This window comes from Macaca thibetana, chromosome 6, assembly GCF_024542745.1.
Source record: "Macaca thibetana thibetana isolate TM-01 chromosome 6, ASM2454274v1, whole genome shotgun sequence".
In the NCBI taxonomy this organism is placed as follows: Eukaryota; Metazoa; Chordata; class Mammalia; order Primates; family Cercopithecidae; genus Macaca; species Macaca thibetana.
In genome coordinates this window covers 121,949,516-121,955,945 of record NC_065583.1, presented here as the reverse complement: position 1 = coordinate 121,955,945, position 6,430 = coordinate 121,949,516, and positions in this window count along the sequence as shown.

Here is a 6,430-nt window from a genome sequence, read left to right as displayed (position 1 = left end):
CTAACAAAAGTAATTAACTCCTCTTGCTCTGCATATGTAAGTAAGCAGACCAAAATTGAGACCAGCCTTATTTTGTTAATCAAGAATATGTTTGCAGATGATTTACAACCAAAACGGGAGACTTCAAAAAAAGAGTATCTAAAATCTAAAATTAAGTCAAAAGTTGGGGAAGGCATGTCTTTTCAATATCACCTGGGTCCTGTTTAACAAGACTACTGGATGATTTATTTAATTCTCTAGGAGGATGTATATATTTAATTTGTTATTCACCATTTAGTTTTCATCCAGACATATGTTAATTTGTGTACTTCTATCCAGTTGAAAAGATAACCTCAAATTTTGTGCTGTCATTGCCCTATAGGATATGAAGCAGTTTTTAAAATTTAACCCAGAAATCTTATTCTAACCTGCCTTTCCTCCCTCCCTCCTTCCTTTCCTTCCTCACTTTCTCCCTTCTTCCTTCTTTCCTTTTTTTTTTTTTTTGTTTTTATTTAGTGCTTGTAAGTATCCAGTTTCTCAAATGGTTTTGCAACTAGTTTTGTCATTTCACTAGTTTCTTTCTTTTTTTCTTTCTTCTTTTTTTTTTTTTTTTTTTTTGAGACGGAGTCTTGCTCTGTCACCCAGGCTGGAGTGCAGTGGTGCCATCTCGGTTCACTGCAAGCTCTGCCTCCCAGGTTCATTCCATTCTCCTGCCTCAGCCTCCCGAGTAGCTGCGACTATAGGCACCCGCCACCATGCCTGGCTAATTTTTTGTGTTTTTAGTAGAGATGGGGTTTCACCCACCATGTTAGCCAGGATGGTCTTGATCTCCTGACCTTGTGATCCGCCCACCTTGGCCTCCCAAAGTGCTAGGATTACAGGCATGAGCCACCGCACCCGGCCACTAGTTTCCTCATTATTAACTTAAACATTTTAAAATGTGCAACATTTATATCTATATGAATTATTTCTTTGAACTTCTGTAAATTATACTTTGATACCATTAGATCACACCATATAAGAATCTGTTTATTTTGGCTATGAGCACAGCCTCTTCCACATTTCTTCTGTAGATAAAAATATAAGCTTTTACTTATGTGTATATAATAACATTGCTCGTCTGCTTCTAAAAAGGAATTGAAGTAGCTTACATTTAAAGTAACAGTGTTGCACGTTTGAACCCATGTGGAATCCTCTGCTGGATTTGAAAAATGTCTGAGCAAGTTTGACAAATGAGTGGGAGATACTCATCAGAATACCATTTTCCTGATGATCTGTGAAATGTTTTGGCACCTAGTGCATTCTAGAGAACAGAGTGCCCATTTGGTGTTATCATTTCAGAATCTCAGTTTTTTCAATGGTGGCATCTGCAGTGGTACCCAGCAGAGTATGTGGTACCTAGTAGGAGCTGGTGATACCCAGAAGGAGAGAGTAGCATCTGCTAGAGTGATGGCGGTGCCTAACGCAGTGATGATACCCAACACAGCAGAACAGACTTTGGAGGAGACAGCTGCCGTATTGGCAAATGGAAGCAGTTCAGAAAGGAATTAAGCAAATGTAGTCCAAGTGCATTGCTTATTAGAACTTGGTAGAAAAAAAAAGAATTTGACATCAGTATTACTTTAATAATGTATCTTTAATATTATTAATCTGAAATCCATGTTTGATAGGAATTCCCTGGAGAATGACTGAAAGGCAGCTTTTTTGAATTTTATTGTTAATTGTAAAGAAATTTGCATGCTCTCAATATTGAGATAGTAGTATTGTTATTCTGTTAAGGAAATTAAGGAGTCTTAATGTTTTCACCTAAACAGAGCACAAACCTCTTCTTACCGGAGGTGAGTCATAGGATACCCACAGGCAGAACCAACAAAACCTTCAGAAAAGAGACTCAAATCTGATCCAAAGTGCAAACGAATGAAGCTGGGAATAGTCTCCTATCAGCGGTTTAGAAATCACTTGATAATTAGGATGTCTACAATAGATATTTTATTCTCTCCTTTCTTTTCTCATTTTAGCAGATTGGTGATAATAAAGAAGTTCATGGGCCTATTCAATTATTCTAAAAGACAGTCTGTATTACCTGAAAGAAAATTAGATAAGTGTAGCAATTAGTAGAAACTGTGTTATTAATACTATTCTGGGAATGCAATGAATTTAAAGTATTGTCAATGACAATGAGAATATATACAGCTACTGCGGTAAGTGCAGGGTGCTTGTTAAATGAAAGTTACTAAATAACATCCAGTATTGAGTCAATTGGTTACAGTTCTAAGTATCCCTGTTGTTTTTCTCTTATAACAACTGCCAGACTATTGAGAGCAAAATGGAAATTGAGTTAAGTAACAGTAGCTGAATGGGAATCCAGTGTTGTAAGTATCCTTTGATTGAAAGGAGGCACTATCAATTTCATTGCTTTTAAAACAAAAATTCTGCTTCCAAGAAAAATCTGACTTTTGAATTACCTCACGTTGCTAAGGCATGTAGTCAGTAACGGAGCTAAACTATGTTGGATTTTGGAGACTACAGCTGTGAGCTAACTAATGATGCAGGGAAAATAGCAAGCTAAAATCTATTTTTCTTGCTAAACATGCCGCTGTTTAAGAAGGCCATGCCCTTCATGACTAAGAGAAAGATTTTGGTAGAAGTGAGAAAAAAGAAAAGGATGGTCTGGGAAGAAACTGTCAATTTGCTGCTCACTTCGGTAGTAACTGGGGCATTTTATTATGACTTAAACTCAATGTCATGAAAGAGACATTAGGGAGAAATTTCTGAAAAATATTTTAACACACCCATGTCTTAAACATTCTTTTGGGCTTGTGTAGTATTCAAAGTATTTGCATAAAATGGAAATGCAGTTTTTGTAGAGTTCATAAATCGTAATACAATTAATTAGGATGTTAGGGGTCTTGAGATAGCTGGTCCATTTCTTCTATAGAAATATAAGCAAATTATAAAGAAAAGATGTATTTGACCTGCAGGGATGCAGTTACAGAGTTACAGAGCAGGAGGGGAACCTAGGTCTCTGGATTTGTGGATGAGGTTCTTTCATAGACTGCAGTGCAGTACCAGAGGAAGCTGTGTTAGAACCTTGAAACAGTACAGGGCAACATTTCTCTTTCTCCTCTCTAATCAGCCAGGATTTATTGAATCTTTCTTGTTCTAACCAGTTTTGTGTGGTAGATTTGATGATTCCTGTGTCTATACAGGTTCTTGCTGCCACAGCGGGACAAGATTCGGCTATCTGTCAGTTGAAGAAATGTCTTTGACTTTTTCTAAGTGCTAATTTCTTTCACCCTTTCCCTCTAAATCTAACAAAATATATTCAATGTTTACTACATATTTTAATTCAAACTTTCATTAAAGTAGTAAATGATAAAAGGAAAACCATTTTATCATGAGTTCCAGGTCAAATCAGTCTGTGTTCTCTGGATGTAAATTCAGAATGACTATCAGCAGCAGATGATCTAAGTAAGAAAAAATACTTTTATGTCAATTAGTGCTACCTACTCTAATAATGCAGAAAGGAGTGTGAAAGGTAGTCAGCAGTAGATAGGGAAAGGTTTATGAGAGCCTTAATTGCTACTTAAAGGAGACCAAGATCAATGGAATTCAGATTCAGAGGTGGGCTTGTGTGTGTTCTTTGGCTGTAAAAGTCTGATGTACGTGAAAGTAGGGTATATATAAGGCATGTCAAGCGGGGTTATCAAATCAAAGACTGTGGTCACATTAGAGATGGTCTGCCTTACTGGACTCTGGAGTTTGGACACTGTGGAAGCCATCAATTATTTGAGTCAAATGCATGTCAGAATTGAAGCTGGTTTTCATGAATATTAAGCCAGAAGCAATTTACAGGAGGGATTCCAAGAGATAAGAGAGGAAGCATAAACAGTATCTAGGAGGCTGCTTCAAAAGGCTAGGTTAGAAAGAGTGAGAGCTTGAGCTAGGGCTTTGACGGAAAACCTAGAAAAGATAAGGTAGATATAGACGCCCCTGTCGAAGCAGAATCAATCGTACTTAGTGCCCAGTAAGAAGGCTGGATAGTTGAAAGGTATTTCAAAGAAACACTAACATTTGAAGCCTGAAGTGTTATGGTGTTAACTTTAACAGAAGGGATAGGGGTCAGGGATAAAATTTGTTGAATTTTGTTTGCTAAATTCATTCCTTCTCAGTCAAGATTTGATAATTTCAGAACTGCAGAATATTCAGGTACAAAACGACTTTAAGAGGCAGCTGTTCCCGTAAAACTATACTTGACAGTGCTTCTATTTTTATTCATATGTACAAGGAGACTTCAAAAAGTTTGTAGAAAACTGGTATTAAAAGATAAAAAAGTATAAGATTTATTTCTTGACATAAGCTCTGTCACTTTCAAGACACTTTAGTAAGTGATGATACCATTTAGTCTATCACTAAAGAACTGAGGGTCCTGGGAATTTAACCATGTCAATGCAGTATTATATATATATAAAGTTAACTGAGGAAAAATGGATGCCTTTCCAGATTTTTTAAGATTAGGAAACAAGCCGGGCGCGGTGGCTCAAGCCTGTAATCCCAGCACTTTGGGAGGCCGAGACGGGCGGATCACGAGGTCAGGAGATCGAGACCATCCTGGCTAATATGGTGAAACCCCGTCTCTACTAAAAATACAAAAAACTAGCCGGGCGAGGTGGTGGGCGCCTGTAGTCCCAGCTACTCGGGAGGCTGAGGCAGGAGAATGGCGTAAACCCGGGAGGCGGAGCTTGCAGTGAGCTGACATCCGGCCACTGCACTCCAGCCTGGGCGACAAAGCGAGACTCCGTCTCAAAAAAAAAAAAAAAAAAGATTAGGAAACAAAAAGAAATTAGAATGAGCCAAATCAGGACTGTAAGGTAGATACCTAATGATTTTCCATTGAAACTCTATAAGAAAAAATTACCCTGGTTTGCAGGAGCATTGTAGTGGAGAAGGACTCTCAGGTGAAGCTTCTCCAGATGTCTTTCTGCTAAAGCTTCAGTTAACTTTCTCAATTATTCTCATAATAAACAGATGTTATTGTTCTTTGGTCCTCCACAAAGTCAACAAGCAAAATGCTTTGAGAATCCTAAAAAACTGTTGCCATGACCTTTGCTCTTGACTGGTTTGCTTTTGCTTTGATTGGACCCTTTCCACCTCTTGGTAGCCATTGCTTTGATTGTGCTTTGTCTTCAGGATTGTGCTGGTAAAGCCATGTTGCATCTCCTGTTACAATTTTTTGAGGGAATGCTTCAGGATCTTGATCCAATCTGTTTAAAATTTTCATAGAAAGCTCTGCTTTTGTCTGCAGCTGATCTGGGCACAACAGTTTTGACACCCATCAAATGGAAAATTTGTTCAACTTTAATTTTTTAGTCAGAATTGGGTAAACTGAACCAGTTGAGATGTCCATGCTGTTGGCTTATTTTCGATGCTGTTAATTGTTGATCCACTTCAATTAGTGCATGTACAGGATGATATTTTCTCTTGCAAACTGATGTAAATAGCCCACCGCTACAGATTTCATCTTCAATATTATCTCATGCTTTCTTAAAATAAGTTATCCATTTGGAGACTGATGATTTATCTGGGGCATTGTCCCCATAAACTTTTCATAAAGGCTCAATGATTTCATCATTCTTCCACCCAAGTGTCACCATAAATTTGATGTTTGCTCTTGCTTCAATTTTAGTAGAATTCAGGTTCCTCTGCCAGGAGCTCTTTTCAAACTGATATCTTATCTTTTTTAGTTCCTCAAACTAGACCTTGTTCAGGCATGTTACAATAAGTTAGTATAAGTTTAATTTGGTGCAAACAATTTTTTAATTTAATGCACAGTTTTTCTTTTATTTATGTATTTATTTATTTTTATTTTAAGTTCTGGGATACATGTGCAGAACGTGCAGGTTTGTTATATAGGTATACATGTGCCATGGTGGTTTACTGTACCTATCAACCTGTCATCCAGGTTTTAAGCTCTGCATGCATTACGTATTTGTCCTAGTGCTCTCCCTCCCCTTACCCTCTACCCCCCGACAGGCCCTGCTGTGTTATGTTCCCCTCCCTGTGTCCATGTTGCGAACATGTGGTGTGTGGTTTTCTGTTCATGTGTTAGTTTGCTGAAGATGATGGCTCCAGCTTCATCCATGTCCCTGCAAAGGACATGAACTCATTCATTTTTATGGCTGCATAGTATTCTGATGGTATATATATGCCACATTTTCTTTATCCAGTCTATCATTGATGGGCATTGGGGTTGGTTCCAATTCTTTGCTATTGTAAATAGTGCTGCAATAAACAGTTTTTGAAAATACACATTTTTCATGAGCTTTTTGAAGTCCCCCTCATATTATCTTTAGTAAATATATCTCCATGGCTTTATTTTTATTTGCAGATAGCTTGTAAAGTATTCTAATCTAATGTTCTTTTTTTTTTAGTAAAATGGTTCTGCAAATAG